This window comes from Temnothorax longispinosus, chromosome 4, assembly GCF_030848805.1.
Source record: "Temnothorax longispinosus isolate EJ_2023e chromosome 4, Tlon_JGU_v1, whole genome shotgun sequence".
NCBI lineage: Eukaryota > Metazoa > Arthropoda > Insecta > Hymenoptera > Formicidae > Temnothorax > Temnothorax longispinosus.
The window spans coordinates 2,153,286-2,174,859 of NC_092361.1; the positions used below are offsets into that span (position 1 = coordinate 2,153,286).

General features: G+C 40.0%; 1 protein-coding gene across 5 annotated transcripts in view; it reads left to right on the plus strand.

Moving 5' to 3' along the window:
* Positions 1-21,574, plus strand: part of LOC139811110 (beta-1,4-glucuronyltransferase 1) — a 50,382-nt gene that overhangs the window by 12,282 nt on the left and 16,526 nt on the right. Inside the window, exons 1-2 of one of the 5 annotated variants that reach the window (XM_071775179.1) lie at positions 1,223-1,279; positions 1,370-1,429. The exons of 1 other annotated variant lie outside the window; for it this stretch is intronic. The gene's annotated coding sequence lies outside the window, so the exon portion shown is untranslated. Of the gene's footprint in view, positions 1-1,222; positions 1,280-1,369; positions 1,430-14,833; positions 15,037-15,756; positions 15,883-16,019; positions 16,045-21,574 lie in introns of those variants that run through there. 3 more of the 5 variants (XM_071775180.1, XM_071775181.1, XM_071775182.1) reach the window with 3 other exon arrangements.

A 21,574-nucleotide genomic window follows, 5' to 3' on the forward strand; every position in this document is an offset into this window, starting at 1 on the left:
AACCCCGTCTAGAACATAATAAAATTATTAAAATATTGACTATTTTGTTGCTTTAAGATGTGAATTTCCCCTCGGTTTTTACGCTATCTTAAAGCAACAAAATAGCAACAAATTCTGGTATAAACGTTTATTCGATTTGAGAGCACTCTGTATATTTTTTTTCGCATGGGGGGGGGGGGCCAGCTTGACACAGATTCCAGCCCCACCACATACTAAAAAACTCATTGAATTGGCTTATTGTTAGATTATTGTAGATTATTGCCGCGTTTCGAAGGACATTCGGCAAAAAGAGCAATCGACTACCCTTGCAAACTGTAATAGTGGTAATTACATGAAACAACTAAGAAACGATAAGACACTGTTTAAGTAGCAGTTAAATGCAGGTAATTAGCTACGATAATGGCAAATACATGCGCAACGCAACATTTTACTTACTGAATCATGCGAACGTGTGTCCAATTATTTGTAACAATGTTCGACATTGAGCTTTATCGCTCGCGGAATGAGTAATATGATTCAATGTCATACAACACAACTTTAAAACTTGTCACCGGGTTCCAAACTTTTTTAAAGTGTTTGTTTAAAATTGTATTATTTGCCGTAAAAACACGCGATCGTATCATTTTATTATTTGTTCAATAACTATTATATCTTCGATACCTTACTTAATTATATCTTAACTAGCCACTTTAATAAATGTAATCAGCAAAAACAGTAATAAAAACTTAACAATGCAGCATGCATTTCTTGTGGAAAGTTGTCGAAAATACGCTGTGAAAATTGGTCATGCAAAAGCGAGATTACGATGTACCTATTATAATCCGGATTTGCTATTTTTATCTCTATATACTATTATCATCTCGAAATAGAAATACCACTTAAAAATATTTTATCAAAAAGAAAATTACATAGGTATGTTTAAAAATAAATAAAGTTAACAAAAAAACTAACAAAAATTATTTAAATTCAATATTTTAATAATTTTATTATGTTCTAGACAATTTTTGAATTTTTTACATAAATTATACATCTACTTTTAGACACACTTATGACAAAAATTGTATGGTTATTTAAAAAATGACGGCTATTGCGATGAATTATACATATAATTCCAGTAGTTTAGATATGGAACATTTATGTAGCTATTAGGTTTACGTAAAATAATGACGCAATTAGTATGATAACAATAGTATATATATTGCTTACAGAAATAACACACGATAGTAATATTTCATTCTCGTTGCGTTTCTGAGCTAGCAGTCGTCTTAGCACATGTTAGGTAAATATATACATTGTTTATAAACACAGTCAAAATATATTAATGTATTACAATCTCGCATTAATTCTTGTAACTATCGATTTGTAACAGAAGCAGATACGAGAGGAACAAAGAAAGAAATCCATTAAAATGGCTTCTTTGAAATACATCGTAAGTTCTATTCAGTAATTATTGTTTAAGGAGGTACATACACTTAAAACGATAAAGAAAAGAATCTGACATTTAAATACATTTAAAAAATATATTGTATAAAGTTTATTAAAAAATAAGAGATTTTATTATTATAAAAACATATATATATATATATATCCAGATGAGCCGAAATAGCTATACAAATATCTTCTCTGAATTTGTTTTGAAAAATTCTTATTCTAAACAAAATGACAGGTATTCGAAACAGACATATCAATTTTAATCACTAATTTTGCAATTACGAACAAAGAAATGTATAAAATAAAAAACTTTTACAATATGATAAAAACATTTTAACATGTAGAGTAAACATGTAAAATTCAATTTCAAATAAATCGATGTAAAACCTTTCAAGATATATCTGGTGCCGATTTCAAAAACACGATTTCAAGAAAGCGCATTTAAAGTTTTAAGGAAAGTTTAAAGTGATTAAGCAACAAGGTGTTTTACCTGACTTGACAGATTGATCCACTCCTGGTCCATACAGTAGTAATACAATACAACCTTATTTAGCATAACAAATAAAAACATCAAAGATTTGAAAAATATCAAGCTTTAATAATCGATTTTATTTCTAGGTGTACGTATCTCTTTAACTGGCACAATTTTTACGAGTTAATAATGTTGAATATACTTCGAAAAAGATATAATTATGTAGTCAATATATAGTGCTGTCAAGCAAATGTAATGGTACATATTTAAAGAGCATTCCTTCAGGTACAAAATTACTTAAGGAAATTTTGCTGTACGTCGCTTAGTTTTGCCCGAAAGCTCGATGAAAGAGTAGACCATTTTCGAGAGATCAGAAAAATTACTTTTTACTATCAAAAACGCTTATGTCGCGTTAAAAATTACACTATAACTCAGAATGTTTATACCAAATTTCGTTGATAATACTGGCACATAAAGACGCATTTACAGTAGGAAAAGTAAGTTTCTACGATAGATTTAAATTGGCAAAAAGCCTAGTGTCAAGTTTGCCCCGGTGTCGAGTTAGCCCCGGTCTCCCCTACGTATTTTCTAAAAAAACGTTATATTTAAAAAATGTTTTCACGTTATCTTGGAGCAACAAAAAAGCAACAAATTCTGGTGTTTGTTCAATTCTGGGTTCTGGTTCAATTTGTTTTTTGGATTTGAGCACTCTATAGGTTTTTTATTATGACGACAAGCTGCCCCCCCATTTCGATCGCCGTTTCTTGCTAAACGGCTTGAGCAACAAAATCCGGACTAGAGCAACAAATTAGCACATAAATAGCACTAAATTTTTTAATAGGTGCGGATTTTTTTGCAATAGTGGGGGGTTAACTTGATAGAGGTGGCATTGGCGTAAAAATGGGCAATACGCGGCAGTGTTCATAATTGCATGGCATTGCCTTAATTTTATATTATTTATATATAGGATTGACGGCATTGTAGGTATTGACTAAGCATTGTCGGCAGTGTACGAAAATGTCGGCAGTGTTTTACAGCAATGTCAAAAATCGGCATTGGTGTACAAAATTTTGGGTTGTGAATTCCCCCTCGAAATAACCTTATAAGATGTACATACACTGTCGAAATATCATGAATCACAAAAAAAGATTAAGAATAAAATTAAAAATATAAGATGTATATTCTACGTAAAGAAAGATAAAGCAACGATGAGTCGCTAGCGGCATTGGTGTACAAAATTTTGGGTTGTGAATTCCCCCTCGGGTTATTTTCTCAGACAGAATTGACAAGCATCACGCGTAATTTTATAGATAATATGCGTCTTTTATGAGGATTTGAATATCTGATTATCGAAATAATTCCATTGTCTGGTCGAACGTACAACGACAGCTCATAAAATTGTTATCTTGCGATAAGTATCGCGATACGCGAAAGAAGTGTCTAATACTGATATAAACGTAAATTTTGTAATAATCCACTCCTTTCGCCGTTATCGCGTACATCCTGATTAACTGCGATTAACGTTTTCTCGTGCTTCAAGATTAGCGATGGTTGATATAAGATAAATCTGCACGGCCGATTTTCCTCGTTTTTTTTTTATTTATTTTGTGATTAACTGCGCGCTGTGCAAACACTTGTGCAATACTTTTTAATATTTCCGCGTATTAAAACGGTGTTTCTCGAAAAAAAAAAAGAAAAACGCAGTGACACTTTATTACGTTTCTCGGAACATCAGTGATTGAGTGATTGTGATTGAGCCAGTAAATTCTTTAGAGCTCGAAGATCATAAATGACACGCAGCTTTCAAAGATTTAATAGAATATTACGAACGACATTAGAGAATAGAAAATTATGAACCATTAATTAAAAATTCAGTGTTACTCAAATTAAGCGCTTCAACATATAACACGCATATAGCTGCTAATTCCTGCTGATGTATTATTCATCGATAACGAATCCTTCGACCGGAGAAATTGCCTAGTCATAATCTTCATGGTCGGCGGAGTGACTCACAATGGTCTCTTCCTCTCTCTTCAATCGGAACTTTTGAACAATAAAACTTTTTCAATCGCAGCCCTCCCTTTTTTTCTCTTCCGCCGAAGATCCGATGCAATCGCTGTAAATATGCATTTTATTGCCATCTGCACACGGTGTGTGGCACACAATCGCATTGTCGTCCCCCGCGTTTTGCAACGGTATCGCAGTATTACATCGTTATTTATTCGTCGCGTTCCACATTGCGGCGAAAATGCATCGTCGCTTACACACACACAAAGGGCGGCTCCACGTTGCCTCTCCATTTTTATTTTTATTTTGTATGCGCAACGAGTCACATCCCGGGAGAGTTAATCATTTCCGTTTTTAATTTCCTGCCGTTGGTTTGTGCGGAATTGTGTGTTTCAAACGCGAGGCTGCTGAACGCTTCGCCGGTGTCTCTTGTGTAACACGAGGATACCCCATACGTCGTCGATGAATTGTAGCGAGGAAAAAAGTTAGAATCAATCGCGCGCAATCAAAGCGAGATGCGCGATTTATTAATTTACGCGTTGCTATGGCAAAATCGGGCATTGTGCGGCTCGAGTTCGTATAGGAAAAACGAATAAAAATGCAGACAAATGTAGTAGAGATAAAGTAATATTACGTGGCACGACGCAAATATAATACAACGATGAAAAACACAACGTTTCGATAATGGCGAAATACTTGGGGATATTTTGTAACATATTATTTCGACGTAATACCTACACTTTCGATTTTACCGGATCAAGGATGACCGTTTGCAAAGTAAAGTGCTCGCGATAAGAGAGAGGTTTAGCAATCACGGGACGAAGATAATTTTGTTTGGACAAGAAAAAAAAATGGTTAAGTGGGACACAGGTCTTGTGCGCGTCAGAAATCGCCCTTTTGGGTGGGGCGTTTGCGTTTGATAAAAGGGACGAATGGCTCTGTTCGCATATACGACACGCCAAGTTAGGGCGACCGCCAGCAGTCGCGAAGCAGGAAATCGATCGGCCGGTCCGCCGCTCTAGTCGGTTTCGTCTCTCCAACCTGATTCCCGGCAATGAGATCACGCGTCCGAAATTTAATTGCATTTCCTCCGGTCGCTGGCCACCGTCCAAATGAGCGTTACGCCGGATCGATTTCATCGCGGGAGAAGAATTATTATTTGCCGATCGAATGTCTGCACCGGCTGCTTCGATCGAAGTTTTTTCGACGACACTGTCGTACACAGAAAGAAAAATATTCTTGATTTAAAAATATCTTCAGTTTCAACGTGGAAATGAGATTATATTGCGTTAAATGTAGAAAACTTGACAAAATAATCTCGCCCGACTAAGCAGAAGCTAAATAATTTAAAACGGCCAATTTTCGAGCATTTACAAGATGTTAAAATTATATTTAATAATTTCAATAGTATGCAGTCGTTAACGTTTTGTGTGCCTTACTTGGCCTTCTTCAGAATAATAAAAAACTAAACGCATTACAATGCATTACAATGCATTGTAATGCGTTTAGTTTTTTATTGTTCTGCACCGGCTGCTTTGATCGAGTTCTTTCGACGACACTGTCGTACACAAAAAGAAAAATATTCTTGATTTAAAAATATCTTTAGTTTCAACGTGGAAATGAGATTATATTGCGTTAAATGTAGAAAACTTGACAAAATAATCTCGCTCGACTAAGCAGAAGCTAAATGCATTGTAATGCATTGTAATGCGTTTAGTTTTTTATTGTTCTGAAGAAGGCCAAGTAAGGCACGAAACATTAACGACTGTATACTATTAAAATTATTAAATATAATTTTAACATCTTGTAAATGCTCAAAAATTGGCCGTTTTAAATTATGTATAGAAAACTTGCTTGAACAAAGTATTTTATATAGTTCAACCGAAAAAAAGGTTGAAACGATAAGGTTGAAATTCTTATAAGAAAATTATAAATTGTCGCGTATACATATACGAATATATGTATAAGTTTGGATCTAATACTTCTTTTTTTTCTATGGATTTATTCATAATGCTAACGTGAGAGAGGAATGATAGGAACATATTGAGGATATATAAATTATAAGAATATAAATTATATTACTTTCTTGTTTATTTCATTAAAAAACTGTACAATATTTCTACACGTAATTGCGTGCAGCAACCGTTCTTATACAGCATAAATTATATCATAGTTCAAAATAATTGTTAATGCTAGACTGCAGTAACTATATATATATATCGTATATTTTGTAAAAAGATATTACACCTGTCCTGCGACACTCAATACATGATACGCTTATAACGTAACGTTACACACCGGCGAGTGAACTTGCTTATCGATGGCAATTCTCGTGAACGTGATAAGATATTCCGGCAAATTTGCGAGAACGAAGAACGATGCAACGTGCATCGCCTCTATGCCTCTATCCCCGTCCTTTTTTTTCCCCTGCAAGCTCGTCGTCGCGTGCCGAGCAGAAGACGAGCAGCTGGATCGCAGCCCCGAGGCCGAGGTGGAAACGAGGACGAGAGCGTTGACTCGCGCGATGTGACGGACATAAATCGCGGATTCTCAATTAACCCTCTACCACTCGACGACCGTCGCGCGACCGTGCGCGGAGAAAGAGACGCGACGCGGCTTTGAACGATCGCCGTGGCTGTTATCGATTCGACCTCGCGAATCGCGGCTTCTCTATAGTCCCGGTCACACAAAAGTATCGAGCAAATGTTTCTCTCAAGCGCAAAATATATACACCGGGGTTCTCACGTTAATGGTTCGGGATGTGAGCTTAGAGTAAATCCAATCTGATCCTCTACCTTGATCCATATCTAAAGTATCTAAAGCGATCGTGTCGGTTCAAATCTGAGGTATTCCGATTCGAATCCGGGTTAGTCGGGTATACAGGCGCTCGAAGTTAGCCGACTGCAGCGGTGCAGTTGGTCTCTAGGTGGACCGCGCAGTAAAGGGGTTTACGCTAACGAGATGCCGATTAACGACGATCGTACACGCCGAACGGATCGCGGCCGGGCAATAGTCGAGGTCAAGTCCTTCTCGGGCAATTGCAGAGCCAGTCGGTCGGTCGATAAGGCTTAACACCTGCACCCGAGCCCGACCGACGCAATCGTTGGCCCGCACACGATAATCATAACAGTCCCGCTGCCAAAATCCAACCTCGGATCGATCGCTTTCCTTGCACCAATTTTAAATTTATGCGGAACCGACACGAGCGACTGCAAAACACACAGCTATACGCTGGCCAACTTTTGCTTACGCCCAGGCGGTTCGATAAAATATATTTTAGGCCCAACGCCCCGAGCGATAATATACGATTAAATATGTCCGTGAGGTATACATTCGTTTGCGATGAACTAATTTAGGAATGTGTGTCGTTAATATTTTTAAACTTTCCCATTCTTCAAAAATAATCCTTTCTTTCGAACTTGCGAGACGATGTTAAAATTAACCCTCCGTCTGTATACGTGGGTCCGAGCCAAAATATCTGCTCGTAACTGTACAACTTGCAAGCCTGCTAGAATATATTAAATAAACAATATTTGTCAAAATGACTATAAAATCATTAAGTACAATGTAGACAGACGTTTTAAGAATTTTTTCAGATTTTTTAAAATATTTTAAAGTATAAAGGAAAAATAGCGTTACAGACCCACATATACACGCCGAGGGTGTAAAAAAAGAAAACGTATACAGACGGAGAGTTAAATTCGTGGCGCATCCGCAATGCTTTCCGAAACCCTTGCCGTCCGTTTCCCACGTTTTTAGTACGCCAACGTCTGGTTAATATCCTTGAGTCTCGAATGTTTATCAAACATTCGTGATTATTTCGTCGCAGTCGAGACAGAAGGCACTCGGCGAGGCGAAACTATAGCGCCCTGTCGTGCCCGGTCGCCTTAGTCGGGACTTAAATATTTATCCGTCTTATCTAGCCGAAGTGCACTTAAGTGCGCACAAGCCGCATGCATATTCCAGTTAGGATGATGACGCAGAGGTCGCGCGACATCCTCGAAACGACCTTGGCGAGAGCGCTCGTGACGAGGACGATCGTGAGGTGAAAGCTCTCCGGACGGCCTTCCGACTGGAAGTCGAACGCACTTGATGACGGACGATGATCGTCCACTCTTCTCAGGGACGCCGTTGTCTCCCGCGAAGAGAACGCAGACGTACGGAGGAGATTTCGATCGATCACACTGAGAAAAAAAATTGTTAATCCCAAGAAATGTTTAGTCCGATACGTTCAACTAAACATTTTAGTTAGTTAACTAAATATTAGTTATTTCAACAATTTATTTCGTTTTTTTAATCAAGAATTAATTAATTTAACTAATGTTTAGTTAACTAATAAAATGTTTAGTTGAACGTATTGAACTAAATATTTCTTGGGATTGACACTTTTTTTTTCTCAGTGCAAATTTCGAAAGGTGGATAACGGAGAATTGAGAAATCGACCCTCGGATTTCAAAGCCCTCCGCGAAATTTCAATCGATATTTAAAGCCCGGGCCTCTTTCCCTACTGCGGCGCCGAAATTCGATGAATTTCAACTTACATTCTCCAGAAATACACGTATATACCATAGTTTTGCATATGTCTATTGCTTGTTGTGATTATATTATAATTGATTCAGTGGGTGTCTTTTAATATTAAACAATTATTATTACAAGCCAATAATTTTTCGAGAAATAAGTTATTGGGTAGAAAAATTCGGGAAGGCTTCGCCGTTTATAAATTCGTTGCTTTACGGAATGCAAGGATGATGCAAGGATTACGCCATAATTGATCAAAGACGATCGAGGTTGGTGTCGTTGCGTCACCACTTACAGCTAATGACTTCGTGCTTTTTGCGCTCGATCATGCGGCTGTCTCCCTCGCCGGATAATCCGTCTTAATCAACCAATCGTACTCCTAAGGATAATCGCGACGTTCTTATAATATCGCGAAATTCCCACGAATAATCGAAGATGGGAATAACGTAATAATATATTATGCATGACATAATTCGCCGGCCTGTTAGGCTTCGTAAGAGCAGCGAATTTTTAAACATTTAATTATGCTCGACGACCTCGAACGCCGCGTTTCACGCTTTCACGCCGCATTTTACCCGAAGCGCGTATATAATTAAGATCGCATTTCTAATTTAATGCTGAAGAAAATTAGGGGAAAATAATAAATTTCGCTTTCACGCCCTTCAACTTGGATTCGTTTAATTCGGCATGTAAGTAGATCTCGACCAAGAGCGCTCATGTTTGAAGAATCAGTTTGAAAACGTATACGACCTTTCTAACATTAGCACGCCTGTCGCGTACGTACGATACCGTCGTGAAAGTTTGAACAGCTTTCGTCGGTCACCAGCGACTGTGTCAGCGGTCGAAAGTAAAATCGGAGCGACCGCCGCATCTTAGATGCACGGACGGACCTTGCGTAACTTGATTATAGATCGGCGAATTCTTCTGAGCGTTATACAAAGTGAAAATTTGGATAAATTGAAAATAAGAGCAGTATTTACAAGAATAACATTATTACACTGAGAAAAAAAATTGTTAATCCCAAGAAATATTTAGTCCGATACGTTCAACTAAACATTTTAGTTAGTTAACTAAATATTAGTTGTTTCAACAATTTATTTTGTTTCTTTAATCAAGAATTAATTAATTCAACTAATGTTTAGTTAACTAACTAAAATGTTTAGTTGAACGTATCGAACTAAATATTTCTTGGGATTGACAAATTTTTTTTCTTAGTATGACAGTCTTGCCATTAAATCACTAAGAAAAATTAAATCAATCTTGGTAAAAACAGTTTTTCTTTTATTGCGTCGTGTATATCTTCGAAAATCCGGAAATCTGTACATATATCGCGAGACTTGAAATTGGAATTATTTTTATCCAGAAATGTATGCCAATTGTAAATAACTGTATGTGCACGACATAGTTTGCTCATCGTCTTAAGTAGACATTCTCGAGGTCGCGCTGTCGAGAAATTCGATAGTTCGGGTGATCGTGCGTTATCCCAAGATCGCGATCGAGAGGCGCAAGAATGGATAAGCATCTTGAGGACGAAGAAGAAACCCTCGTCGAGAGATGAGACGTGAAAGTACTCGCTGAACTGCCTGCGCTCCGCGAACATTTCGCGAGGATCGAATTCCTCGATCGCGATCTGCATACTGTATCTTCGGAACATTGAGCAACGATCTTTCTTTTCCTTGAAAAGTCGTAGGAGGAAAAGAATAGTGAAATACAGTCCAGAAAGTTCCAGGTATGAAAATTATATATGTGACGTTAAAAAAAAGAATAATGAAACGCTTTACGTATATATAATGAGGAAATAAAAAATGTACACGGCGCACATAATTTATAAACATATAACAGAGAAACTGAGAAATATAACGAGATGATAACGCAACACTTTACCAACAAAGTCCGCAGAAAAATTGTTGAATATTTTCGCGCTTGAAACATATATGCTATAAAGTATTTATCGTCTTCCTATGTAGTTTAATTTACAAGTTATTTCAGCTCTGTTTCTTTGCATCTAACTGAAAATAAATAATCAAGAGCGATTGAAATATCAAATCACGATGGAAGTGTCAAATGGAGTTACTACGGAGAACTTTGTAATTCACAAAGTTCTCTAATAAAATTATCCGGGAAACATTTATAGATCCGTTTGACGAGAGATCCTCCGATCTTTCTTTTGACTCTCACGGGAGAATGGCGGTTTCTTTTTAGTTACACAAGGGTTAATTCACGGGGGATGGTACAGGGCGCATTTGCAGGGGCGGGCAGGGGTGAGCGACCGGTCAGAGTGCTTCTTGGCGAGAGAGGGTACGTCATAAGGACGCAAAGGCGTCGCAATCGATATCCACAGTGCGGTAACACAACGCCGTGGAACGCCGCTGCGATATTTGTCCGCGATATTAATTGCGAACAACATATCGAGCGAATCCTTCGAATTTCTTTCGTCGAGAAGCGCCGAATTTTAATCGCCAATTTACGGCGTGCCGGATTTTTTTTTTAAAGAGATTTACGGACAATTTCGCGGAACGATTCCCCGTTCATGGGCACAGATGATGCGTTTAACTTGACTCATCTTGGTACGAGTACTTCTTTTTTTTTCACCATATCGGAGAACCGGTTACCGGACAATTAACGACCAGCAATCAACTGAAAATCGTTTTCTCGTCTATTAACTTCGACTTTCCTGCATGCGGACTATAGGCAATTTGTACTTGCTGTTAAGTTATTTAAGAGAGAGAATTGCTTTTAATAATTTCTTTGCGAGATAAGCAAACGTGCGCAATTGAGCACAAACATATAGTACGGACATTTTATTAGCTGTTTTACCGGCACCTTGACCTAACTGACCTAACAGATGTTCGTAGAAATGACACGTATGCTAATAGGTGACTGTGCAACCGTCCGTCAATATACGAGTTTGCGTATAAAAAGAAAGTAATGCCGCTTCGGTAAAGATGCCATGTATTTTTTTTCTCGCGCGTGTTTTTCGCGTTATTCGATAATGGATTTCGATGACTCGATCATCGGGTGAATAATCGCACTGATAAGCGATTTTTATAGCGCTCCTCCGTGCGACTAGATAAAGCGCATAGAAATGAACAAGGTAAAATTTTTCCACGTGTTCGTATTATGCAATGTGATAGCATATCGATTAATCGCAAAATTAAATTGTCAATAAAAATCATTAGTAGCGAAAAATCTGATAAGAAATGGCTGCTTATCCGTGAATTCGACGTTATAACGTTGTATTACTTTGAAGCGCACGTTGCAATCATCGTGAGCGCCTGGATAAAAATCTCGTAGCTCTGTGTTCCGAGGCGTTCGTTAAAATCAAGGCAAATATATAAATAAAAATAACGCTGGCTCGTTTGTATTCGCAAAGGCGTTCGTTCAAATCGATGCAAATATAGCTAGATAAAAGAATTTTTATACCTTCCTCCCCCTCTCTGTCCCGCAGATTTGTAGGGAGGGGGCGGGGGGGCGGGGATAAATTCAGCGTAAATTTCTGCGATGGTACGCACCGAAAAATTCGTCATTCGCGCGACGAAAACGAGCAAATGCAGGAAGAGAGCTGAGCGAGCATCTCGCATAAAAATGTGCATATTATCGTACGTACGGCATAAATATCGCGTTGCTAAATGTGCCGTCGCGGTTGAGCGGGTTTTAGGGAAACAAAGAACACAATTCCCGCGACCCCGCGTCTCGTGTTTCTCCGTTCGTGCCTACGCGAACGGATTCGCGATTCGACGTCGTCATTGTGAATTTGCGTTTCCGCGGCTGCGAATCGTTCCTTCGTGACCGTCCACGGAAATCCGACGATTCCGACGAAATTTAATCGCTATTTGTGAGAAAGTGGCGAGACGGAAGAAGAACATCAGAAGACTGTTTTACGAAAAAGAGCTGAACGGAGGGTCGAAAATTTTGCGGATCGAGAAACGACATAAAAATTCGACGCAACACACCAATTGATTTAGGGACACAACGTGTAAAAATTCAAGCCGAGGCACCCGGGACCAGGGGAGAATTTAATTTCCGGTGAGAAAGAATTTCATGATACACACGTCGTATTATTATACCGTGAATAGTATTGGACTTCATAGAATATTATACATATCGTGATCCAAACGACGGAGAATTTGCATTAAGATAACTTGCGCGGCTTGAAACTGCAAAAATATGTAAATCGCGATCGTTTATCGATCCTCGCTGTTAATTACGTTTGAAACGGAATTCGCGACTTCAGTGCTCGTTATGGGAAATTGCGCCGAGTAATTTCAGCATCACGTGCCGTATAATATAACTCCGTTTTTACCTAATGTAATTGCAGGTGTATATCTATTTTTTTGTAAAATACGTGTATTTTTTAAAATGTTTTGCTTTAAAAGTAAATACTTTACACTATAAAATACTTTAAAGTAAATACTTTACACTCGTTTTCTCTTTATCTATTATCAGTGAAACGTGTTTTATCTAGATTGCATGGCGGGATGTGACAGAAATATTGCAATTTCGAAGAATTGTGACGATTATACGATGCATAATGCGCTCACTGTACATGATAAAATAATTTTAAAAAGTTACAATTTCTCGAATAAATTTTCACGAAAGAATCTATAAATTTTCAACGTATCGCTAAATTGGTATTAAAAATTTTACAATAGTTCGTAACAAATAGAATTCAGTTGTGCTTGGGCGAAGGAAAATTTTCGCGACTTGAAGAAAATTCCGAGGGAGGTCTCAAAGAAAATTCACGTTAACGTTTGTATACGTCTTTCTAAGAAAACTTCTGTCAGCCGGAAGCCATTTTCTACGAGAAGAGAGCCTCAAGAAGCGAACGGCGCTCACTCTGAGACGGCGAGAAATTGGAATATTTATGTAAAGTTCTCCACACTCTCTCTCTCTCTCTTATATTTGTTTCGGGATACTTCATTTTGTCCGTGCAATATCACGTTTAAGTTGCAAGTGAATCGCTCAATATTGATGTACATACGGCGTGCATAAACTTGAAATGTAGATAAGAAAAGGATTTGCAGATTACAGTCGCGCGTTTATCTGAGAAGGAAACTGTGTGTTTGTCGAAAGTTGGAAAAACAACACGGAGATGTATATGCAAAGCGGAGGAGATAAGTATGTTAAAGCCCGTTATTTCGCTCGCAACCTTGAGATGATTTCCTCGTCTCGAGGCAGCCGGTAGCGTTTACCGTTAAAAGGCGCGCGACGGGAGGCGCGTGCCTTAAAGTCAGATAGCTGTACTTAATGCAGTACGTGGAATATGGAGCTTTCTTATCGCGAGCGATTTACACGTTTAGCGTGTTGTATGGGCGCGACGCGGATATTCGGCAACAAGCGGGTCGCTAAACGCTATTGGGACACGTACCCTAAGATCGGGCAAGAGCATTAGCGTTTTAAGCCTTTGAGCTGTTGGATGAAACCATGCGCCTTCTCGGAATTCTAATTCCGACGGTATTAGTAGTTCCATTTGGAAGGAGATGAGTACCGCTGAAATAGTTTTGAAGCTAAAGCACTAAAGGGCTCCAAAGGCTTACGCGAGAATGCCGACGTCAAAATCAGTCGGGGGCTGCGAACTCAATGTTACATTTATCCAGATAAAGGTCAGTTATCGGATATAGGAATATCTTTATGCGAAGGGATATTTGGATGACGTAATGATTGTAGCTTCCAGATCCGCAGAAGCAGGGTTTAATAATTTCAACGCTGTAGGGAAAGCCGTGAGAATACAATTAATTTATGCTAATATCTATTTTAATGTTTATCACATTTACATCGAAGTAATTCACATTATAATATTTCCGATTATTCGTGCATATTTTATGTAAAATTTAAAATTCTATAACATTTATATACTTGTTTTATTTGGCCACTGTAAAACGAACACGTATGAAACGAAAAATTCTAGATAGCTCATAAAACATAAAATAAACTAAATTCATCATTTATATCATTAATATCGAAATCACAGAAATATTAAAAATTATAATCGATACATAATATATAACATTTAAGACGTAATTACATCGTATGAAGTAGATTAAGGAATATAAAGTAGATTATGGAATAATTTAAATGCTTAAAAATTAAGCCGCGCGATATAACATTCCTTCTCGCTCGTAAGGGAAAGTGGCGGATCCACGAGGTTTCGAGCGCAGAGCGGAGATATCGAGCGTAACAAGACGCGATATGATACCGGTCGCTATCGCTTCGCGAGCGAGCGAGCGGCGGCGATCGAATCCGCGATCCACATTCCGGCGATCGAGGAGAACTCGCGCGGACGACTCGCGTCGGTGATCGGGAAACCGTGAACTTGCACGTTAGAATTTGTGCACGGCTTCCCCGCCGCGCGAGGGAAAACGCGCCTCGACGGCAACGATGACGGCGGTGAGTGCGTTCGCGGCTCAAGGTCTTCACGACGGACTTTCCGCCGAACCGGTTTCCAGCCGACGACATTAGACATACGTGACTTTCCTCCTCCGTGAGTGCGCGAGCGTGAACTTCCGCGAGGTCGAACCGCCACGGCTCTCGCGAGCTCGCCGCGAATCGGGTTTAGCGCCGGCAAGGAGCTCGATAAGGAAGAGAGAAACCGCCCTGAATCTCGAAAGGTATCAAGATTTTTCGCTTTTAATCGCGCACGTTGGAAATCACAATTTTTAGTATCAGCTATGAATTTTAATTTAATCATTTACGCAATTGATTGAACTGAATTGAAAAGAGAAACCGTTTATCTCTCCAGTGATTTATTTGGAAACGTGATTGGAGATCTTTTTACACGATGCAAATTTCAAATCGTTAACGTTCAGCAATAAATTACATTTGTAATAATTCTATTAGTTCATATAACAATGAAATTTTCCTCCGATTGCTCCGTTATCATTCTTCGTTCTATGATAGAAAATTTAAACATGAATCAACCGCGCATCAAAATCATGTAAATTAATATCACTTCGTGGTGTTTGATTTGTATAAATAGAATTTCTCCCTCTCGCTAGATCGTCTCAATCATGCCTTATCAGTCTTATCACGATAACTTTCCCGTGTTCGCCAACAATTTTTCTCTCATCCGCGTCAGCCCGTTTTCTTCCGCTTCCCCCCATTTTTTCCTCCAACCGTGCAGCGCAAATAAAGGTGTGCCTGGTTCGCAAACGCGGGTGCGTGACTCGTTCCGTCAATTTCGTGATTAAGGGGAGCGCTAAGTATCGCGCGCCCTAGATTTTTTAATTAAAGGGGCGTAACCCGCGCCTTGACGCGGTGGCACTGCGTTTACGCGATCGCTCACGACGATTCAGTGTTGTGGGTGACCGTGTTTCTCGTTGCCGATGTGTTACCGCATCTCGACGATCTGGAGGAACCCGCGGGGAGGACCCGTAATTAACGGTGTGATTTCGCACCGTGTGCGCGCGCGCGTGAGCGCCGCGCGTGAGTCGATTTATCGTCGTAATTTTGAAATGGTAAACGAGACCGCGAATGCGACAAGCGGTTACGCAAGTTGTGCACTTCATTAACAATAGTGCTCCGCTCTGTTAGCGTCGATTTATGCGCGCTCAGGAACGACGGGTGCGATTTTGCGCGAAAATCTCGGCGCTCGTGCAATTTTCCGCCGCGACAGCAAGGTGAATAGTGAGGAATTTCATACGGCAGCAAATACATTTGTTCGTCGCACTTTTCATATTTTTACATTAGATTACACTCAGATTTATACGTAGCTGTTTATCGTATGTGTTTATCCATTGTTCATTTCGTTATTATATTACATTAATTATATTATTTGATTTATATGTGACATTTATCACGCTATAAATCACTGCCGAGTTAAATCTTTCATCTGTCAACGTCCAAGCGGAGCATCGTCAACAATTGGCGCGCTCGTTCGCGCGTGTCGAACCTCCGCGGCTGAGAAAAACATGGAAAATAATCGCCGTTAATTTCTCGAAGGTGAAAAAAGGAGGTGACGGTGAGAAAAATGGGAGTAACGCGGGTTTCTTGCCGCGGCGCGGCGGCGGTCGCGCGAAGGCGAGCGCGATTCAGAAGCCGGAAAGTGCGATCGAACGCGCTGCAAGAAAAACGTCATAAAAAAGATTGGATTATTATACCAGATCGGAAGGCGGAAAACCGGATTACCTTGAGAAGCCGGCGTAAAGCCTGGCACCTAAATATATAGGTGGTGCACTTGCACGCGTGTGTATGGGCGTTATACATTACTTGCTCGCGAAGCGACGATGAATTGATTGATGATGCTACTTCGCGTCTCGAAAACACGGTGTCTCGAATCACTCGCATTAACGTCCGTGCCTCTTTATTTTATTAAATTCCATATAATATATACTAGCCGTTTCTTTCGTTTTCCCCTTATTTCTCTCGCGCGATCATTAAATAACGACGAAGTTAATCTCGAACTTGCTAAGGCGTCGAAATTCCCGAGTACAAATGAAAGCGCTATCGCTTCCATTCCCCTGTCATTCCGATAACGACGGAGATACGGGGCCCGCAGAAATTTCCAACGTCGTAATTTATAGTAACGAATTTTAACATTCACGAGCTTGCTGATTCTCCTCGCGATTAATTCCGCGATTTCGCCGACGAGAATGGAATTCTTCCGAATGCCTCCTCCGGAAGAATGACGACCCTGTTGAATGCATTCGTTAAAAGCACGGAAATCTCGCGCGCGCGCGCTCGCGGATACGGTATGACTCATCTCGAGGAGGTGCCCTTATTACGAGCACGAAAGTCGATCGATCTCGATGCCGGAGATCAAACTGTCGGGAGAGCACGCGGGGAAAACGCGCCGGGCATGAGCACGCAACAAATCACAGATCGTTGCGAGGAATTATCGCGGATCGGGTACGTGACGGTACGGAGGCATACGTGCCTGATCGCGGCTCGCCGTTGTTTGGCCGTTAACGTCGATCGTAGTAGACGTGCCCTCGAGGTAGACGTGCACGCGCGCTGCTAATAATAGGCAGGCCTATCAATTTGCGCGCTGTTTTGACTTCTCTCCGCGAATTCGATCCGGTTACTCGAAAACATGCATGTTTGTTCCGCACTCGCTCGCGTTTGGCCGCGAAACGATCCAATTTCCCGTCAAGTATTCTCCTCTTTGCATTCATTATTCGAAATATTTGTCGCCGGCGTTTGTTCCGGAGAATCGTGTGCGCAGGGGTAAAACGTATTTCGTATCATCGATCTAATTAACACGTTGCCTGCCTTATAGCGAGTTTTGTGTGTCTTGTATCATGTACGTCATGAATTTTCATATAAGTATACAATGATAAAATATTATGTAACTTGATTAAATAAGACTAAATTCTCATGGGTAGGGTAAACTCGGGTAAGATGGCCATAGAGGAAAGATGGCCATGTTCATTCGATGTTTCATGACGAGCTAGATTGAAAGAACATAGGTTGGCCATCTTACCCGAGTTTACCTTATTGCGTTGAATATCACACTTTTTACTTGATATTGTTATCTAGCTAATAGCTAATAAAAATTTTATAGATGGCATTTATTTTTGTTAAATTATGGCCAGGTTGGCAGTTGAGGCTCGCAGACTTAATCTAATATACGAAGCTCTTTGTTTCGTGTAACTATTACAAGAAAATAATTCGAACGAAAAGGTGCACGCTAACACGTGTCTAACTACAAACTTAATAAATAAGTATCTTAACGAAATTCTTAACTTAAATAAATATCAAAACGACTAGTTAATAATATGACGAACTGCTCTTTCGCACAGCAGAGAAACAGAATTTACTTTACTATTTATCACGTACAAACAGAAATAAATAAATCTCTTATCTGTAGGGCAGCTTGCACGCTCAGAAGGTTCTTGCTAGGTGTTCACACTGGGACAGTGCACTAAGGGAAAGAGAACTTTCATGCGTGCCGATTTCTTGCTAAGGCCAACCTACCCTGCACTAGAAACTTTTGACTAAGCAAAATTACTAAAAATACTTTAAGCCTGTTCTATTTAGCTGAACTTCTTGCACGGTTCGTCTGTTCTCTTTTTCTCGTCACGTTGGAGGGAAAAAGAAAAAAGATGAGATGTGCGAGAAGTTCAGCTAAAAAGAACAGGTCTTATATTTCAAAAATCTTTTACAAGCGTTTTAAAATATTTCGATTGCGCTAGTCACGAATTGTCATCATTATGTGTTTATTAGTGGTTGATGTATATCTTACAAGCATTCAAAGGTGAATTGGAAATATTAGCCGCGTAGAAGATTGTGATAACGTCACCGCAATTTCCGGAACAACACACAGTCGCCAGTTAATAACTATTAATTCAATCCTTCATATACATATCTTCTAGAACGGAAATTGCGTAAAGAAAAACTGCTATCCAAGCGAATAAAAATGCTTATTCCATTAATATTTGTAAGAGCATAAAAGAGTATTTATATAAGAAACCCTTTACTTTTCCGATGTTACGTGCGGGAGCAATTTGTATGTGTAATTCTACTGAAATTTAATTTGTCGTCATAAAGGGATCGGCGGCTGACGGAGAGGGAGCACGAAACGGCGACGCTTTCGTGTCGATGAAAAGGAGATAAAAGGTTTCGTCACGATGAAGTTGACGAGAGAGGCATATTGCAGCGAGATCGGCGCGGCTTTACTGCGAGTTTATCGTATCGGGGAGATTTATGTGTCGGGCGCGATAAGTGAACGCGAACGCTCTGCCTGCCATGAAGTAATTATGAAGGAAACCTATTAGCGCGCTCGATCTCACAATCCACGTATATCCGAAGGAATTAGCGCCGGTTTATTTCGCAAAAGTGTATCTCACGACGTTAATAATCGGCGATAGTTACGAGCTGCACGAATCCTCTCTATAATCATCTCTATAATTATCTCCACATCGGTCATTCTTGTGATATTCAATATAACTCGGATTATCGCGGCGGAGCGAAAGGTCGCGATCGGCTGTTTATTAAAATTAAAAATTAAGAAGATATCTGAATACCGAGAATGCCAAAATATGCAGGAGCAGTGAAAAAATACGTAAATACGCGTATTCTAGATGTTACACTTGACTGAACTCGGTAATTGGTATTCTGTAATTATAATATCGCTTCCGTGATTGCCGCTTTGATCCCATCTTTCGGGGGGGAAAACAGTATTTCGATCGGAGGTCTCGGCGCGCCGACGTCACGTACGCGAGAACCTCTCTCGCGGACTCTTTTCATTCATCAGCTTTACTCGATCACGCATCGTCGTCGCATCGATCGCCAGCACCGGCTCGCACATCGCGTGCACCACGGAAGCGTATCGCGATATAAATAATTTATCCGGACTGTCGCTTAAGTGAAGACGCCCGCTACCGTCGCGCACAATGTCACTCTTTATCGCGCGTACGAGAAATCTTTAACGGCGCGCGCGATTCGCGTTATCATCGTTATCAGGGATTAGCTTAAATCTCCGCGTCTGGCTCTATATGCGCGGTTGTTTCGCGCGATTTTTCACGACCGATTGCGATGGCAGGGTGAAAATTACTCGTCCGCTCGGCCGCGCGACGTAATCTCGCCAATTTAGCATGTATTAAAACTAAATTGAATCGCGCTCGCTCGCGAGAAGGCGGCGATCAATCGGCTTCTACCGATACGGGGTATATCGGTGTAACGCAATAAATTAACCGCCTTAATTAAATGCCGAAGATTTACGGCGGAAGAGAGCCCGCGCTCCGCGGCCCCGGATAACGGCGCGACGTTTATCGGGGACGTGCGATCGTGTTTAACGAAATAGCGGTAGACGCGAAGCGAGACGGAAGTATCGGCGATCGCGATTTTACTCGCCTCCGCGCGTCGCGGATTCGTCGCGGTCGACGAACCTGGTGCCAAGAGGGTAAGAAAATGTATATTCTCGATGCGCCGCGATATACGCATGATTCATCGCGCTTAATTGTTGTATATCGAACAAACGCGGCGACGGCGGTGACGCGCGCGAAGGCGAATGGAAGGCGAAAACGTGCGTTTCAGTCCCCTCATGGGGGGCAATGCGTGAATCTCGACGCGGTGTTCTCGGCCCAAAGGGTGGAAAACGATCGTTAGGTTCAACCTCGCGATCGAAATTAATCTTCGTTTGCCGTGACTTTGCGTGCTATTTCTCTCTCTCTCTCTCTTCGCTTTCTTCTATATAAATTCTAGAATTTTTTACTTCTCACGAGCTTTGCTTTCGACTCTCATAAACAATAGGGCTATGATATATATTTTTCGCAGCTTCGTAACAATAAATCTATCCGCTTCGTTTCGTTTGCCCGATTTCTTTCGCGATTTTGATTGGACTCGCTCGTCGCTCGAAACGATCGCAGAAAGCGTATCCTTGACGAATAACGCGACAATAAAATCACTCAATCCCGCGCACGTTCTACGTCATATTATGCGAATTTCGTGCGAAATGACGAGGGAAAATTGACTCGCGCCGCGCCGTCGCGACTGGCAAATCGAGCCTTTTCTATACCAAATTTGCGATTTCAATCGATCGAACGACGCAGGAAGATTGTGTTTATCTTTCCGCTTCCGATATTCCGACGATATTTCAAGTATATATATTCGAAATTACTCTCTAACTTTATGTAAAAATAACAAAAGTATATAATAATATTTCTAAAGTACATTCGTAAATTGCCAACAATATAATAAACAATTAACCTTTTATTTCTTCCAGCTATAATTGGCAAACGTTGTTATGGTTGTTATTAACGTCTTGACGACGAGGAACAAAAGCAATGGTCACGATGAGTGTTTGCCAATTATACACTGAGAAAAAAGAATTTGTCAATCCCAAGAAATATTTAGTCCGATACGTTCAACTAAACATTTTAGTTAGTTAACTAAACATTAGTTGAATTAATTAATTCTTGATTGAAGAAACGAAATAAATTGTTGAAACAACTAATATTTAGTTAACTAACTAAAATGTTAGTTGAACGTATCGGACTAAATATTTCTTGGGATTAACAATTTTTTTTCTCAGTGTAGCCGGAAGAAATGAAAGTTTAATTGTTTATATAATATTTGTTTTTATTTCAATATGAAATTGAAAAGTGCAATATCTTAATTGGCCTAATTGGGTCTCTCTGGGAATTTATGCCATAAAACTTCATAACGCCACAATAGATATTTCAATGCTGAGAGTGCAGTTTTACGGCG